This window comes from Triticum urartu, chromosome 1A, assembly GCF_056163025.1.
Source record: "Triticum urartu cultivar PI428250 chromosome 1A, HENAU_Tu73, whole genome shotgun sequence".
In the NCBI taxonomy this organism is placed as follows: Eukaryota; Viridiplantae; Streptophyta; class Magnoliopsida; order Poales; family Poaceae; genus Triticum; species Triticum urartu.
The window spans coordinates 254,234,723-254,254,190 of record NC_141873.1 but is presented as its reverse complement, the minus strand read 5'-3'; positions in this window follow the sequence as shown (position 1 = coordinate 254,254,190).

Here is a 19,468-nt window from a genome sequence, read left to right as displayed (position 1 = left end):
GCACTAAAGTAACTGAATTTTGTTCTATTAGTAGTCAAATGAATTTTCTTCTACACTTAGTTTTTGAATTAGCTTGTGAAATTTGGACATGTGGTTGCTCGTGTATATTTGGACATGTGTTGCGGTGTCGAAGATGGATACCTGAACACTGTTTCCAGGGAATGAAGCCGAGTGGCCTATGTTTTGCCGGAATGTTGATTCATTTCCATTCCATCAAATTTCAGGTGCTTGATTGTCCACTTTTTAGCAAAAGTCATGCCGAAATTTTCCATGAATTTCGGCATGACTTGTGCTACAAACTAGGACATATCGAGTGCCCGGGATTTGCCGCACCGGGAAGGGGTCAACGTTCCTGCAAAGCATAGGCCTTTTTTATGTAATTATTCATTTTATTAGGTCTAGAATTAATTGACTAGATTTAATCATAGGAAACATGGCTAGCAACGATGAAGGACAGGGTTCTGGTGACTGCGACAACGTGTACCTGGCGGCAGAGGAATTTTTGAGGGAAGCCAACGATCAATAGTTGATGTTGCTGGGTCATCGAGACCGGCACTGAGACTAAGACTGGTGCTAAGACTGAGACCGACATCAAGACTGGCGCTTAGACTGAGACCAGCGCCGAGACTAGCGGAGCCGGTATAGAACCGAAAGCAAAGAGGCAACGGCTTCCTAACAAGCTCAGGACTACTAGACTGGTGATCACGGAGGTGGACGACGGCAATTTTGAGCCAAACACGGCCGTGGAAGCGCGCATGTGCTAGGACAATGAAATAGGCTGCATCATACGGACAACCGCCACCATCAACAATGAGAAACTAAACAAGATAGATAATATGAGGCCCTCCCTACTAAAGAAGTTGCACCAAATATTCTTGTTCCCGGGCCGGGATGAAAAGGATTATAAAGATCCAGATAAGGACCCGACAATGAAGAAGATAAACAAACACGCCATGCCCAAGTTTAGCGACGCGTTGGTCGCCTGGAAATCAAGGGTGAAATATCGGATCGTCAACAAAAAGGAACCCTACTCCGAGATTGTAAAGGATAATCCGACAATCACGGCAGAGCACTTTCAAATATTCAAGGCGGCTTGCGAGGCCGAAGCTACCAAAAAAAAGTCGAAGTACATGAAGGGGCTTCAATAGAGGAACATTGGGTTCCACCACCTCGGAAGCCATCGTTATGGCGGGAAGAGGTCCAAATGGGCCAAGGAGGATGCGGAAGCCACGAGTCTGGGCATCCCAGACCCCTTGGCGGAGTTGACCGTCCTGCAGGAGCATGACGTCCTCAGGGCCCGACACCATTGGGACACAGTGAAGAAGGTTTTTGAGACGAACGCGGTCACCACGGAGTTCATGAGACTGCTGGTAATTTTAGTTTCTGATCAATTCGACTGCATGTTAGTCATATTTGTAAACGATCCTTGTGCCTTTTGTACAGAGAGCAACATAGGATTGCGGCCGAAAGCAACTTGCCGTCTGAGGCGTTGGCGAGGCCCAAGTGGGACACTCCATTCAACTGGGTGTTGAACATATTGAAACGACTCCCGGTGGAGACTCGACTGTCATATGGACGCGTGCACGGTGTCGGAGATGGCGCCACGTGGAAGAAGTACTACTGTGAGACCACAGAGGAGAGAAAGGAAAGACGGAGGTTAACTGAAGAAAACATTGACAAGAAGGTTGAGATGGCGGTTGAAAAGAAATCATCCGAGAAATTCGCAACAGTAGTAGCTGCCGCAAAACAGGTGCTTGTAGATATGTCTACTACCTTGGTTCCGACCGTTTTCAATTGGAGCACGCAACATCCAGAAAAAATGCAGCGGACTTCCCCTTGCTGACTTCCTCAAGAGCAGCTCGACTAGCGTTGCACCAGCACCTGCATCTGCATCTGCACCTGCTCCCGCACCGGCTCCTGCACCTGCTCCCGCACCGGCTCCCGCACCTGCTCTGGCACCGACTCCGGCACCGGACATGCTCGGTGGTGCTTCATGTTTGGCTGAGCTCGATGCCCTCACGGTATCTGTCACACTAGCCCCCTTCAATAAATGTATAATCTCTCGTTTTTGTTGCCTTTCGGATGTCTCACGTCGCAGAATTTTCTTTGCAGGCTGACGAAAGCCCGTGCACCATATTGTACACCATTGGTGACCAGAAGGTGGACGTGGGGAAGGCGACGATAATGGAGCCGAAGGAACCATTGTTCCACAGCCGGCCGATCCCCCCGGACGTCTTCAAGGTTTCTGTGGCCAGTGTCAAACCAGGCCACGAGAATTTGGCTCCTCCGGTACTAGTGAGGGATGACGACGAGACCCCGTGGCGGCTTGGTGATTGTTGCAATGGGTGGGTCCTGTTGTGGCCAAAGAGTCTGCTTCGTCTAGAGGCGGCTGGGAGCACACCCACGAGCACGCAGTTAGGTATGAACATCAACACGTCACCTACTCCATTAGTCACTGGTGACGTCGCCATAGATGAGGATGAGGATGACGATGACACTCAACAGTATGTCAATACTGGCGCCTACTTAGGGTTTGAGCGTCATGAGTTGGTGCCCGAATTGCCGCCTCCGGAGTCTAAACGTATTATGGACAACCTTCCGGTTGTAAAGAAGTCCAGGAAGAGACCGAGGAAAGGCAAAAAAGATGCTTCTATGATCCAGCCGCCTCAGCGGGCTCGGGTTCAAGACCGTATAGATATCCCCGGCGTGGCAAAATGGCATATCCCCGGTCAACCAATCCTACCTGAAGCAGCGCTAGGGGCCAGATTTAGCGATTTAAGGAGAATTCATGGCGATGTGCTGCAGATAGATAAAGGCCTCATTGCCTCAAAAAATCCAGTATACCCACTCTACATGGTTAACATGCCGCGGGGATTGTCGTACGTCGACACATTCCCCGCGGAGAAGTTCTTCCTTCGATTCGATTACATCTTCGACATGTTTCACTTGAAGAAGCTGGATTTTGTGTTTGTCCGCCTTTATGCCTTGCACATGAACTACCTCATATTTGTGTCGCTGACCCGTACTTCATGCACGAGGGCTTCTTGGGAGTCTGCGCAAAGCACCGTGAATACGCGAGGGAATACATCGCCAATTTCATGCTCGCCAATAAGGACAAGGAGGCGATTCTCATGCCTTATCATCCCGTGTAAGTCATCTGCGCGGATATCCTTCCTTTGATTTCAATCATTCATTTGCACGGTGGAGGCTAATTAATTTGACGTGTACTTATTTTGCGCAGCGGTGGGCGTGCCATCCTCATCATCCTCTACCCCCGATACTCCCACGCTCTTTACTTGGACTCGTCGAAGAAAATTAACAAAAAGGATTACACCCACATCAAGTCCGTTCTCGATAGTTCTATGTTTTACTAAGGTGAACGGGGTGGAGAGGTCAAGGACAAGTAGAAAAGGGACAGCAGCCCGCCTTCAGCCATAAGACCGACTTCTGCTGCATCCAGCAACCGGGTGATTCTCTGAATGATGGATTCTATGTCCTACACCACATGCTGGAGTACAGACGGGATCACCAGAACCTTCGCATGTCACCTAGATCCAGCGATGCCCATATTCTGCAATGGGCAAAGAACTTAGGAGATATCGAGGATCATCAACTTCGAGCTGAGTTCTATCACATCCAGCGTGAACTTGCCCAAATCATCAGGACGGAGGTCGTCGGAAAAACAGGGATGTTCTACGAAGAAGGACAAATGTCGTGGGAAGACGTCCGAACACGCGTAGCCGCTCAGCGTCTCGACCTAAAGCCTTTCACTAAGCTTGGGGACTATCTCCCTAACTTGGATGGATGGCACGACATGGACTGATTGCCGATATATGACAATGTGTCTGTTTAGTCCATACTATCTGTATGACGAAACTTTGAATTATGCATGACGAAAATTTATTTGTGATGTAATTAAACCGTCCTCCTCGACTAGCAAAGATCACTCTAGTTAGGGCATTTTGGGTACGATGAACTTTGTTATTTATGCTTATGATATGTTGCTTCTATTTTTGCCAAGTCTGTCTCTTTCTGTTGCTCAACTATATATGTTGCATATCATCGACTCATGTGACGATGCAGGTGTATAGATCATCCATGGCGAAGAAGTGCTACGCCAGGAGTATACCACGAGTGGCCGGAATGTCAGGCCCAGGTGTACCGATTTCCGGTTTCCGAGCGCCAGCCAGTAGTTAGTTTAGGTTCACGCTAATGCGAGAGAGGGATACAAACTCCTGTACTGCATAGTTCCGCTCTCACTCAAAGTGATAGCTCTTCTCGTGTATATCATTGTTTAGATGGATGACGATGTAGTTGCAAGTAATCGAGACTTGTATTGCTATTTTCGAGATGATGACGAGAGACCACTTTGTGTTGGATGATGATTATGATGATGACATGATTTGATGAGACTATTTGTATGTATATGCTATGATTACATTTGTATGTGTATGATATTCTGAAGATTATTGTATAAAGCCTATTCAAATACAAAACAAATATGCAGAGAAAAATAGAAACTAATAAAACTAGCAGTAGCGAGGGGAACAAAGTTAGCAGTAGCGCTCCCTTACTAGTAGAGCTTCCTACTAAAAGCGCTGCAGATATTAGCAGCAACGCTCTGCACTAAACCCCGCTACTGCTAGCCATGTATAGCAGTAGCGTGGGACGACAGGTGCTACTGCTACACGTTAGGTGTAGCGCCTTATCAGTAGCACGGCGTCCCGCGCTACTAATAGGGAAAATACCAGCGCTACTGCTAGGGTTTTCCCTAGTAGTGTATGACATGCTGGTAAGCAGTATGACTATTATCGCCTAGAACTCTTTATGTTCTACTCGTGCATATAACATCTACGCATAGACTTGGCTCGGATGCCACTGTTGGGGAACATAGTATTTCAAAAAAAATTATCTACGATCACGCAAGATCTATCTAGGAGATGCATAGCAACGAGAGGGGAGAGTGTGTCTATGTACCCTCGTAGACTGAAAGCGGAAGCCTTTAGTAATGCAGTTGATGTAGTCGAACATCTTCGTGATCCAACCGATCCAAGTACCGAACGTACGGCACCTCCGTGATCTGCACACATTCAGCTCGGTGATGTCCCTCGAAATCTTGATCCAGTTGAGGCCGAGGAAGCATTCCGTCAGCACGACGGCGTGGTGATGGGGATGATGAAGTTGCCGGCGCAGGGCTTCGCCTAAGCACTACGACAATATAACCGAGGTGTAAAACTGTGGAGGGGGGCACCACGCACGGCTAAAGATCAACTTGTGTGTCTTTGGGGTGCCCCTGCCTCCGTATATAAAGGGGGGAGAGGGAGAGGCAGCTAGCCCTAGGAGGGTGCGCCAAGGTGTGAAGTCCTACTAGGACTCCCTAGTCCTAGTAGGATTCCACCTCCCACGCGGAGTAGGAAAGGGGGAAGAGAGAAGGAGAAGGAAAGGGGGGCCCCTTCTCCTAGTCCGAATCGGCCTCCTGCCCAAGGGGAGGGGCGCACCAGGCCCTTGTGGGATGGTGTGCTTCCCTCTTATGGCCCATAAGGCCCATAACTTCTCCCGGGAGGTTCCGATAACCTCACAATACTCCAGAAAAATACCCTAACCACTCGGAACCATTCCGATGTCCAAATGCAACCTTCCAATATATGAATCTTTACCTCTCGACCATTTCGAGACTCCTCGTCATGTCTGTGATCTCATCTGGGACTCCGGACAAACTTCGGTACATCAAATCACATAACTCATAATACAAATCGTCATCGAATGTTAAGCATGCGGACCCTACGGGTTCGAGAACTATGTAGACATGACCGAGACACATCTCCATCAACAACCAATAGCGGAACCTGGATGCTCATATTGGCTCCTACATATTCTACGAAGATCTTTATCGGTCAAACCGCATAACAACGTACATTGTTCCCTTTGTCATCGGTATGTTACTTGCCCGAGATTCGATCATCGGTATCACCATACCTAGTTCAATCTCATTACCGGCAAGTCTCTTTACTCGTTCCGTAATGCATCATCCCGCAACTAACTCATTAGTCACATTGCTTGCAAGGCCTATAGTGATGTGCCTTACCGAGAGGGCCCAGAGACACCTCTCCGATAATCGGAGTGACAAATCCTAATCTCGATCTATGCCAACTCAACAAACACCACCAGAGACACCTATAGAGCAACTTTATGATCACCCAGTTACGTTGTGACGTTTGATAGCACACTAAGTGTTCCACCGGTATTCGGGAGTTGCATAATCTCATAGTCATAGGAACATGTATAAGGCATGAAGAAAGCAATAGCAATAAACTAAGCGATCATAGTGCTAAGCTAGCGGATGGGTCTTGCCCATCACATCATTCTCTAATGATGTGATCCCGTTCATCAAATGACAACACATGTCTATGGCTAGGAAACTTAACCATCTTTGATTAACGAGCTAGTCAAGTAGAGGCATACTAGGGACACTTTGTTTGTCTATGTGTTCACACATGTACTAAGTTTCCGGTTAATACAATTCTAGCATGAATAATAAACATTTATCATGATATAAGGAAATATAAATAACAACTTTATTATTGCCACTAGGGAATATTTCCTTCACGTAGGGCCCACCCGTCAGCGCGTATATGAAAGACAGAAATGGTAATAAATTAGTGGTCCGTGGGGATTTCAAAGTTGTGAGACCTCTGGTTGGCAGCCCACGCCCCTAACCATAGCGGACAAGGATCGCCTTGTGATGATGTGCTGAGCTGGCCGCTTTAATTACATGCATGCACGAGCCACTGTGGTGAATACAAACACATCACACATATGCACAAACACGCCTACAACGCCCGCATGCATGCATGCAATACTCACACGTACACATGCACGCACACAACACTCACACGAACACATGGATGCATGCAGGCGTGCTATACTAACATGTACACATGCACTCACGAACACATGCACACACACACATGCATTCAACACTGAAACGTACACATGCATGCACGCAACACTCACACGCCTGCATGCATACAACACACGACGAAAGACACACGCTCAACCTATATGTGCATGCACCCTTTGTTATGGACATGGATTGTTACGGGTATTAATCAATCTTATCTGTGATAAGCAGAACATTGATGTTTGAAGCGGTCTTTATGAACCACAACATATCGAACGGGCAATCAACGTATATATGAAAATATTAAAATCCCCTTACATTATATAGTAGGCTTATCAACCTACATGATTTAGATGACGTCACACTCAATGAACAATCATCGGTTTATGAAATGAATGCTTCTCACGGCCCTGGCCCACCAAAAGCTCCTCTGCCATGCGCTGCCTACGTTGGGTCACTGACATGCAGGCCAGGTACCCAACGAGCCCCCACATCAGATGAAGAACGACGCGGTGTCCTATGTCATAGTCGAGGGCGCCACTTGCTGCCCGCCTGCCTGAACACGCCTCCTTGTTGTATTCAAACGCCTCCATGAAACCCGCGTGGAAGCCGAGAAATCCACTCCGGACACACGTCCGTTCATGACCGGACCGACATTAAACGCAACACCGGCCGAGCTCCTCCTGTCCGCCGTCTATTTAATCTCCTATTTAAATGAGGCCAGACGCCGACCAAGAATAGCACACCTCCACCACTCCCATATCTCCTCCTTCACCATTTTCTCCACTCTTACAATGGCTTGCGAAGAGTAGTTATCCGGCATCCAAGTCGGCTAGGTGGCCCGCCGAGCCCGCTGGATACGAGCTATGCAGCTCGCTGATCCACTGCTACCTCTTGAGCACTGCGTTGGTTTTCCCCGAAGAGGAAGGGATGATGCAGCAAAGTAGCGTAAGTATTTCCCTCAGTTTTTGAGAACCAAGGTATCAATCCAGTAGGAGGCTACGCGCTAGTCCCTCGTACCTGCACAAAACAAATAAATCCTCGCAACCAACGCAAATAGGGGTTGTCAATCCCTATAAGGCCACTTACGAGAGTGAGATCTGATAGATATGATAAGATAATATTTTTAGTATTTTTATGATAAAGATGCAAAGTAAAATAAAGGCAAAGTAAATAGCAAAGGAAATAACTAAGTAGTAGGAGATTAATATGATAAAGATAGACCCGGGGGCCATAGGTTTCACTAGTGGCTTCTCTCGAGAGCATAAGTATTCTACGGTGGGTGAACAAATTACTGTTGAGCAACTGACAGAATTGAGCATAGTTATGAAAATATCTAGGTATGATCATGTATATAGGCATCACGTCCGAGAAAAGTAGACCGACTCCTGCCTGCATCTACTACTATTACTCCACTCATCGACCGCTATCCAGCATGCATCTAGAGTATTAAGTTAAAAATAGAGTAACGCCTTAAGCAAGATGACATGATGTAGAGGGATAAACTCATGCAATATGATGAAAACCCCATCTTGTTATCCTCGATGGCAACAATACAATACGTGCCTTGCTGCCCCTACTGTCATTGGGAAAGGACACCGCAAGATTGAACCCAAAGCTAAGCACTTCTCCCATTGCAAGAAAGATCAATCTAGTAGGCCAAACCAAACTGATAATTCGAAGAGACTTGCAAAGATAACAAATCATACATAAAAGAATTCAGAGAAGATTCAAATATTATTCATAGATAGACTTGATCATAAACCCACAATTCATCGGTCTCAACAAACACACCGCAAAAAGAAGATTACATCAAATAGTTCTCCACAAGAGAGGGGGAGAACATTGTATTGAGATCCAAAAAGAGAGAAGAAGCCATCTAGCTACTAACTATGGACCCGTAGGTCTGAGGTAAACTACTCACACTTCATCGGAGGGGCTATGGTGTTGATGTAGAAGCCCTCCGTGATCGATGCCCCCTCCGACGGAGCTCCGGAACAGGCCCCAAGATGGGATCTCGTGGATACAGAAAGTTGCGGCGGTGGAATTAGGGTTTTGGCTCCGTATCTGATCGTTTGGGGGTACGTAGGTATATATAGGAGGAAGGAGTACATCGGTGGAGCAACAGGGGGCCCACGAGGGTGGAGGGCGCGCCTGGGGGGTAGGCGCGCCCCCTACCTCGTGGCCTCCTCTTTTCTTTCTTGACGTAGGGTCCAAGTCTCCCGGGTCTTGTTCGTTGAGAAAATCACGTTCCCCAAGGTTTCATTCTGTTTGGACTCCGTTTGATTTTTTTTCTTCGAAACCCTAAAACAGGCAAAAAACAACAATTCTGGGCTGGGCCTCCGGTTAATAGGTTAGTCCCAAAAATAATATAAAAGTGGATAATAAAGCCCAATGATGTCCAAAACAGTATATAATATAGCATGGAGCAATCAAAAATTAAAGATACGTTGGAGACGTATCAAGCATCCCCAAGCTTAATTCCTGCTCGTCCTCGAGTAGGTAAATGATAAAAACAGAATTTTGATGCGGACTGCTACTTGGCATAATTTTAATGTAATTCTTCTTAATTGTGGTATGAATATTCAGATCCGAAAGATTCAAGACAAGAGTTCATATTGACATAAAAAATAATAATACTTCAAGCATACTAACAAAGCAATTATGTCTTCTCAAAATAACATGGCCAAAGAAAGTTCATCCCTACAAAATCATATAGTTCAGTCATGTTTCATTTTCGTCACACAAGAATGCTCTCATCATGCACAACCCCGATGACAAGCCAAGCAATTGTTTCATACTTCAGTAATCTCAAACCTATAAACTTTCACGCAATATATGAGCGCGAGCCATGGACATAGCACTATGGGTGGAATAGAATATAATGAGGGGGTTATGTGGAGAAGACAAAAAAGGAGAAAGTCTCGCATCAACGAGGCTAATCAATGGGCTATGGAGATGCCCACTGATTGATGTTAATGCAAGGAGTAGGGGTTGCCATAACGGATGCACTAGAGCTATAAATGTATGAAAGCTCAACAAAAGAAACTAGTGTGTGTGCATCCAACTTGCTTGCTCACAAAGACCTAGGGCACTTGAGGAGGCCCATTGTTGGAATATACAAGCCAAGTTCTATAATGAAAATTCCCAGTAGTATATGAAAGTGGCAAAACAAGAGACTCTCTATTATGAAGATTATGGTGCTACTTTGAAGCACAGGTGTGGCAAAGGATAGTAACATTGTCCCTTCTCTCTTTTTCTCTCATTTTTTGGGCCTTCTCTTTTTTATGGCCTTTCTCTTTTTTTATGGCCTTTCTCTTTTTTTATGGCCTTTCTCTTTTTTTATATTCCTCACTTGGGACAATGCTATAGAAAATGATGATCATCACACTTCTATTTATTTACAACTCGATACTAGAACAAAGTATGACTCTATATGAATGCCTCCGGTGGTGTACCGGGATATGCAATGGACCAAGAGTGACATGTATGAAAGAATTATGAACGGAGGCTTTGCCACAAATACTATGTCAACTACATGATCATGCTAAGCAATATGACAATAATGAATGTGTCATGATGAACGGAATGATGGAAAGTTGCATGGAAATATATCTCGGAATGGCTATGGAAATGCCATAATAGGTAGGTATGGTGGCTGTTTTGAGGAAGATATAAGGAGGTTTATGTGTCAAAGAGCGTATCATATCACGGGGTTTGGATGCACCGGCGAAGTTTGCACCAACTCTCAATGTGATAAAGGGCAATGCACGGTACCGAAGAGGCTAGCAAGGATGGAAGGGTGAGAGTGCATATAATCCATGGACTCAACATTAGTCATAAAGAACTCACATACTTATTGCAAAAATCTACAAGTCATCAAAAACCTCGGTACTACGCGCATGCTCCTAGGGGGATAGATTGGTAGGAAAAGACCATCGCTCGTCCCTGACCACCACTCATAAGGAAGACAATCAAATAACACCTCATGTTTCAGATTTGTTGCATAACGTTTACCATACATGCATGCTACGGGACTTGCAAACTTCAACACAAGTATTTCTCAATTTCACAACTACCCAACTAGCACGACTTTGATATTATTACCTCCATATCTCAAAACAATCATCAAACTTCTCTTAGTATTCAAAACTTTGAATACCTAGCATATTAGGATTTTAAGCAAATTACCATGCTATTAAGACTCTCAAAATAATCTAAGTGAATCATGAGAGATCAATAGTTTCTATAAAACAAATCCACCACCGTGCTCTAAAAGATATAAGTGAAGTACTAGAGCAAAACTATATAACTCAAAAGATATAAGCGAAGCACATAGAGTATTCTAACAAATTCCAAATCATCTATGGATCTCTCAAAAGGTGTGTACATCAAGGATGATTGTGGTAAACTAAAAAGCAAATCTCAAATAATACAAGACTCTCCAAGCAAAACACATATCATGTGGCGAATAAAAATATAGCTCCAAGTAAAGTTACCGATAGAAGTAGACGAAAGAGGGGATGCCTTCTGGGGCATCCCCAAGCTTTGTCTTTTAGGTGTCCTTAGATTATCTTGGGGGTGCCATGGTCATCCCCAAGCTTAGGCTCTTGCCACTCCTTGTTCTGTAATCCATCAAATCTTTACCCAAAACTTGAAAACTTCACAACACAAAACTTAAAGTAGAAAATCTCGTGAGCTCCGTTAGCGAAAGAAAATAAAAGACCACTTCAAGGTACTGTAATGAACTCATTCTTTATTTATATTGGTGTTATACCTACTGTATTCCAACTTCTCTATGGTTTATAAACTATTTTACTAGCCATAGATTCATCAAAATAAGCAAGCAACACACAAAAAACACAATCTGTCAAAAACAGAACAGTCTGTAGTAATATGTAGCTAGCGCAAGATCTGGAACCCCAAAAATTCTAAAATAAATTTCTGGACGCGAGGAATTTATCTATTAATCATCTGCAAAAATATTCCCTTCCACCGAAATATCCCTATGGATAAATACTTACACCTGTCGTGCTTACTTTTATTCCCAGTCGATCTTGTTATTATAAGATACCCCGAGAATACTTTGTGCCTACTGCCTTGCAGTTCTTTGCCACATGCATACCACTACGGATAATTACTCGCATTTATCGAGTATCCGCTCATCCCCAGATATTCATGCAGTTCCCAAAATTCTTCGAAATACCATTCGGTCTTCCGAAAATCCTGAGCAACCTATTGCTCCTGAAATTCTTGCTTTCTTGCATTATGGTTAAAACCATAAGTATAGTAATCTTATTGGCAACCTTGTCAATATCATTTTGAGTCCATTGACTCAATATGTTGCGAAGCTCGCAATCCTCACTCAGATCATAGAATTCATCCTTCCAGCTCAGATGTCATTTAAAACGTGAGCTGGTCCTCGGCCAATCAGATTGCCATCGATTGTACCCCTAAGTCTATTCAACTTGTCCGTCCTTGATCAGAGCGTTTGCTCCTGATCCCTTGATTTGAAAATCATAATTCCTTTGTTATTTAAACGTTGAATTATTCAGATGTTCTATAAAACGATGCATTTGCATTCTTTCTTCCTCTGATTGGGTATCGATACTCACATCAGCTCCATTGTGGATCACCATATCCACTGTTGGATTATTATCCGACCATGTCCTTCATAATTAATCACCTTGTGAGTTCTTTCTCCGATACATAATGCCTTTGGTAATTTGTATCCTCTCCTTTTGCCAACCATGCTCTGCTTTCGAGCTGGTAATATTTACTCTCAAAGCTTGTGGTATATGTTTCCACGATACCCTGATGGGTTGAACCTATGCCTTCCTTAATTTGTGTGACCTCGAAAGTTATGCGGGTTATACCCTACTGACGCTTCGTCAGATAACTTTTCAACACTACAACTTCGAAAAGGGGAGGTAAATGTAAGGTTATGCATTGAAGAAGTGGGAGTCGACCTTGAACTTTGTGTTCATGCCCATGGACACGATGTCGATCTTATCATTAAAGTTTCTCTTAAATTAATTACTCCCTTGGTATAAGTTCATATTATATCTGGGATCTGGCCTTTTGTAATCGTGGTTTCGACCATGTTCTCTTTTAGGTACCGTTTCTCGTGAAAGTTTAAGCACTTGTCTTCTGCAGAGCAATACCCCAGTCCAACCTCTACTTTGATCTGTCGTCGAGTATTACCCCCTGGTATCTCGAGGATACCACGGAATACATAACTTCTTATGAGTTCTTCATCAACTAATATTCTTGCCGATTCCATTTTTCCAACGGGTTCTCAGTTGTTAGAACCCCTCAAGGACACCGACAACTGAATTGAGTCAGCACTACGATTCAACAACTCTTGGTAACCTTCATTACTTACGAGTCTGAACTCGATCACGTCATTCCGAGCCTACTCGGCTATATCATTATCGTGCCAAATTTTAACTGTGCTACCTGGTCCTTCTTTCCGGAGCACAATTTCGACGATGAGCTAAGCTTACATCGATCTTCCTTGTCTTATTGTTTCACCTCAAACAACAAACTTGATTTCAAGTTTGTGTCGTACCCATGGTTCCAATAACCTTTCGCTTCATCATTCGTTTGACTTGATGTCATCACCGACCGATTACATCTCCATGAAACCTCTCGACAGAAATTGTCATGATCATCATCAACATTTCGAGCTCCTCAAGGATATCAATTGAATTCCTGATGAGAAATACCATCCTTGCCCTCGATGATTTGTGTTATCATCGACCACTCGATTTCCTTCCGTTCAACACAAACTTGTTCGTGTTTTGTGTTATACCTTGAGATCCTTGCTATCCAGCATTTGTTCTCCTTTACCTTGGATTATTACCATCTTTTATGTCAAGAATGTTGTGAGAATTGCTCCACCTCTTAAGAATTCTTGGTATATTGATGCTTCTCACCATCAGCATTCTTTCTTGGTCTCCGTGTTGTTTCTAACCGTAATACCGACAAATGGTCTGTGATGTGTAAATGCTAAACCTCTAGCAACCCTATTGCTTTGAGGTTATTGGTCTACAGTTTCATTCTAAGTCTATTGCTTATTGAATTATCATTCGAACATTGATCGTGCTACCTAGTCTAGATTCCTGGGTGCACCCTTCTATCATTGTTCAGTTGTGTATGTTTCCCTCGAGCATACATCATTATATCATTTGATCCGACAAATGATATTTCCTTGTTCACATAATTGCGGAAATCAATCCTTTGGAAATCTCGATGATTTTTGCTGAGCCTATCAGCCACCTCCTCATCCTCTCCTTGGTTTACTGATGAACTCTTGTGTCGGAACTCGCTCCCATAGTTCAATTCCCGAGAATCTGACAATGTCATCTCGACAATTTGTGTTGCACCTCTCTTCCCAGGCATCCCGAGTCTGCGATATCCTGACGCCAATCAGAAATGGATCTCGGTCAGATATGATGGTTGGAACATATTTCCAAGAGTTATAACATTGATCTCTAAAGGTGATGTCATGCCTAGCACACCTGGCCGGAGGGCCTATTGTTATAGTTCTTCCTTTTAGCAATGTTAACCATTCTTCCCACAGGAAATTGAAAGACTTATTCTATAAGTTGTTCCTGATAAATCCATTGAGTATCCAAAGTCCGACCTTTGCCTGAAGACCATGTCAATGCTATCTCGAAGCATATATATGTACTCCAATTTGCAACAAGAACATTTAAAGCCTAAAGTTAAATGTTTACTGCTCAATTATCCAAACACCATTGTATGGGTAATGTCATGTAATTTCTCTCACCTTACCTAAAGAGTTTTCTACATTATATCCTGTCATGGATATAATGCTCTGCTTGTCCTTGGGAAGGATATACCCCTGAAATATGTGTTTAAACACATTTTCCTATCCATTGGTTTATTTAAAACCTTCTTGTGATCTATATTATATAAGCAGTTATATATCCCGGCCTATGTAAACACCTCGTTGTACCACTCTGTCAGCAAGACCCTGTTGCCATTGTTGATGACATTTCGGTAACACCGATGGACGAGAACCTTGCCTATTGGTCCAGCTCGTTCGATGAGCAGGAAAATGGTTCTCTTCGTCCCTCGTCCTTGGTACTGATGTTGTTGCTGACATAACTGGCAGGCTATCCTCTGACATGCCTTGCTTACCTTATCATGCAAGACGTCGTCACCCTCCCTATTTTTAACCCACATGGTGGGCCCATAACCCACATTTCCACAGGATCGAAACCTGACTCTCCTATACACCCCCGGTCTCCAAAGTTAATCCCTCGCGCATGGCCTCGTGCGAAATTCATGAACCACCTTCCTACAGATCTATTCTGGTATCACACGCATTACTTTTTCTCGTTGTCCTGAAACCCTTTCACCTTCTGAGTAGGCATCGAGCGATTGCCTAGCCGCTTGAAACTCCTTATTGCACCTTCTTACTTTCCTCTCAAAATTTTCTAAGTTTCAATTCGAGAGTTACTTTCGTCGTCTTCATTGACGTTATCTATCAGACAAGAACCTTGTAGAGGTCCGTTCTTCTGAAGTTACCCCTTATCCTTTTCGAACGTGCGATGAAGCTCCCGAGGGAAGGATGACGACTTCATCATGATGGCCTGAAACAGAGGAATGAGGACATCAATGCAGTAGTTCGGCCTCTTCGAGAGGAGCAAGCCAGAATGAGGAGACCCGCTGGCTTCGTTACCAAACCTCTCCCCCTTTCACTACATCTTAAATCTCGGGACGAGATTTCTTGTAGTGGAGGAGAATTGTGACGCCCGGATAGTTACGCTACAGTAATCCCACGTTAACGATGCTGAGTCACCACGATTATCGTTGTTAATCTTGCGATGATTCAAGTCCCGTTCAAATTTCAAATTTAAAAATCAAGTCAAACAGTTAAAGTTTTCAAAAGTCAAAACTAAAATGTTCTAAATGTAACAAATAATTCATAAGTAATGTTGGTGGAGGAACCACATTTTTATAAAATGTCTAAATGCATTCAAATAATTAAAACTGTAGGTAAAACAAATAAATAAATGTGTTGGTATTTTATAAAATACTAAACTATATTATTTGGGGGTTAAACCTTTTTGTGGCAGAGGTATAATTAGTGTTACTATTTAAGATACAACTTTTATGTTTTATAAAACTAGAATAAAATAAAACAGTAAAAGAAAAGGAACAGAAAAAAGAAAGACAAGAAATTACAGCCCCCCCTCGCTGGGCCTCGGCCCAGATGGCCTCGGGGCCAATCAGGCCGGCCCAGCCGGCCCCTCCTCTCTCTCCTTATCCCCACCCCGTAACCCTAACCCCCCCCCACTCGCCCCACTCCCTCCCCCGATCCCCCTGGATCGGGATCGATCCCCTCTCTCCCCTCGTCTCCCCCAGCGCGCACCCGCACCGCCGCTCAACGCCGTCGCCGGAGATCACCACGTCGGAGCCGCCCCGCCATCTCGCCGTCGTCGGTGCCACCACGCCGTCTCCATCGCCTGCACCACGACGTCGCCCCGGACCGCCCCGACATCGTCGGTGCCGCCTTACTGGACGGCCCCGACCTCGTCGCCGCCGTCCGTCTACCTCAGGCCCTCCCCGAGCACGCGCTTACACAACTACAGGCTCGATGTGAGCCTCTTCCCCTCCCCTCTCCCTCGCGCGACCCCTCCTGCCCGCGTCGCGCATGCTCGCGCTCGTCGCCGCGGCCCTCGCACCGGCCATCGCCCCGCGCGCTCCTGGCCACCGCGCTGCCCGCGCCCACCGGCGTCGTTCGGCTTCCGCGCCCGTTGTCCCCCTGAGGCCGCGCACCCGTAGTCACGCGGCTCTGCCGCAACCACCTCCTGCCGTCCCTCGCGCGCGCGCCATGCCGCGGCCTTGTCCCCGCACCGCGCCTGGGCCGCGTGCCCCGCTCACGCCCTGGTTGTGCTCCGGCACCACCGCGCGTTGCTCGTCTCCGCCTCTGGCTCCCGCCGCTCCGGCCACTCGCCGTGGCCTCGCCACTTCCACCGGAGGCGGACAGCCCCCGTCGCTGCGGGCGGGCATCCTGGCGCCCCGCACCTGATCCACCGCCCGCGCCCGTTTGGCCCTATGGGCCACTGCCCAGTGGGGCCCCCCACCCACGCCCCTGTTAAAAAAAGAATAAAAAGAAAAACATAATAAAAATAATTAATTAATTAATTAATTAGTTAACTTAATTAGATCTGTTAAATTAACCTAATCACTTATTAAACTAACTAATCCTGTTTAGTTAACCTAAGTCAATGACAACCGGGACCCACGCGTCAGTTTGACCAAGTCAACTGACTGTTGACTACTGACATCACCCTGATGTCATGCTGACATCATAATGGCATTTCCAAATTAATTTTATTCTATTAATTTCAAAAATGATTTAAATCTTTTAAAATTAATATAAAATAAACCGTAGCTCGGATGGAAAAACTTTGTACATGAAAGTTGCTCAGAACGACGAGACGAATCCAGATACGCAGTCCGTTCGCCCGCTACACATCCCTAGCATAGCAAACACGCAACTTTCCCCCTCCGGTTCATCTGTCTGAAAATGCGAAACACCGGGAATACTTTCTCGGATGTTTCCCCCCTTCGCCGGTATCACCTATCCCTGCGTTAGATCACCTCTAGCACCACGTTTGTCATGTTATGATTTGATTGCTCTGTTATTTATTGTGTTCCCCCTCCGTTACTTCTTTCCGGTAGACTACGAGACCGACGCCGTTGATGCCCCGGTCGACTACGGTGTTGACGACCCCTCATTCTTGTCTGAGCAACCAGGCAAGCCCCCCCTTTGATCACCAGATATCGCCTACTCTTCTCTAAACTTCTTGCATTAGAGTAGTGTAGCATGTTACTATTTTCGTTATTCCTATCCTGATGCATAGCCTGTCCTTGCTACTACTGTTGATACCTTTACCTGCAATCCTACTTGCTTAGTATAGGATGCTAGTATTTCCATCTGTGGCCCTACATTCTTGTCCGTCTGCTGTGCTATACTATCGGGCCGTGATCACTCGGGAAGTGATCACGGGTATATACTATATACTTTATACATGATACATGTGGTGATTAAAGACGGGTCAACTCGTAGGAGCACCCGCGAGTGGATCTTTGAGGCGGAGCGACAGGGCAGGTTCAGACCACCTAGGAGAGAGGTGGGCCTGGCCCTGGTCGGCGTTCGCGGATACTTAACACGCTTAACGAGATCTGGGTATTTGATCTGAGTCTGGCCATTTGGTCTATACGCACTAACCATCTACGTGGGAGTAGTTATGGGTATCCCGGCGTCGTGGTATCAGCCGAAGCCTTTGTGACGTCAGCGACTGAGCGGCGCGCGCCGGATTGGAACGTAAGCCTGCTCTTGTATTAAGGGGGCTAGTTCTGCTTCCGGCCGCGTTCGCAACGTGCAGGTGTGCTAAGGGCGATGGGCCCAGACCCCTGTGCGCTTAGGTTTAGACCGGCGTGCTGACCTCTCTGTTGTGCCTAGGTGGGGCTGCGACGTGTTGATCTTCCGAGGCCGGGCATGACCCAGGAAAGTGTGTCCGGCCAAATGGGATCGAGCGTGTTGGGGTATGTGGTGCACCCCTGCAGGGAAGTTAATCTATTCGAATAGCCGTGATCTTCGGTAACAGGACGATTTGGAGTTGTACCTTGACCTTATGACAACTAGAACCGGATACTTAATAAAACACACCCTTCCAAGTGCCAGATACAACTGGTGGTCGCTCTCTCACAGGGCGACGAGGGGAGGATCATCGGTTAGGATTATGCTATACGATGCTACTTGGAGGTCTTCAGTCTACTCTCTTCTACATGCTGCAAGACGGAGGCTGCCAGAAGCGTAGTCTTCGAAAGGACTAGCTATCCCCCCCTTATTCCGGCTTTCTGCAGTTCAGTCCACATATGATACCCTTACTCCATTTGATACCCATGCATATGTAGTGTAGCTCCTTGCTTGCGAGTACTTTGGATGAGTACTCACGGTTGCTTTCTTCCCCTTTTCCCCCTTTCCTTTCATTCTGGTTGTCGCAACCAGATGCTGGAGTCCAGGAGCCAGACGCCACCTTCGACGACGACTCCTACTACACCGAAGGTGCCTGCAACTACGTGCTGCCCACTGACGACGACCAGGAGTAGTTAGGAGGATCCCAGGCAGGAGGTCTGCGCCTCTTTCGATCTGTATCCCAGTTTGTGCTAGCCTTCTTAAGGCAAACTTGTTTAACTTATGTCTGTACTCAGATATTGTTGCTTCCGCTGACTCGTCTATGATCGAGCTCTTGTATTCGAGCCCTCGAGGCCCCTGGCTTGTAATATGATGCTTGTATGACTTATTTTATTTGTAGACTTGTGTTGTGATATCTTCCCGTGAGTCCCTGATCTTGATCGTACACGTTTGCGTGTATGATTAGTGTACGATTAAATCGGGGGCGTCACAATATCACCTTCCAAATAAAAATGACAGCAGTTCTCGTGAGCGCTAAAGTTTCTGCTTTTTACAGCAAGTTCAAGAAGACTTTCCCCAAGTCTTCCCAAATGTTCTACTTGGAA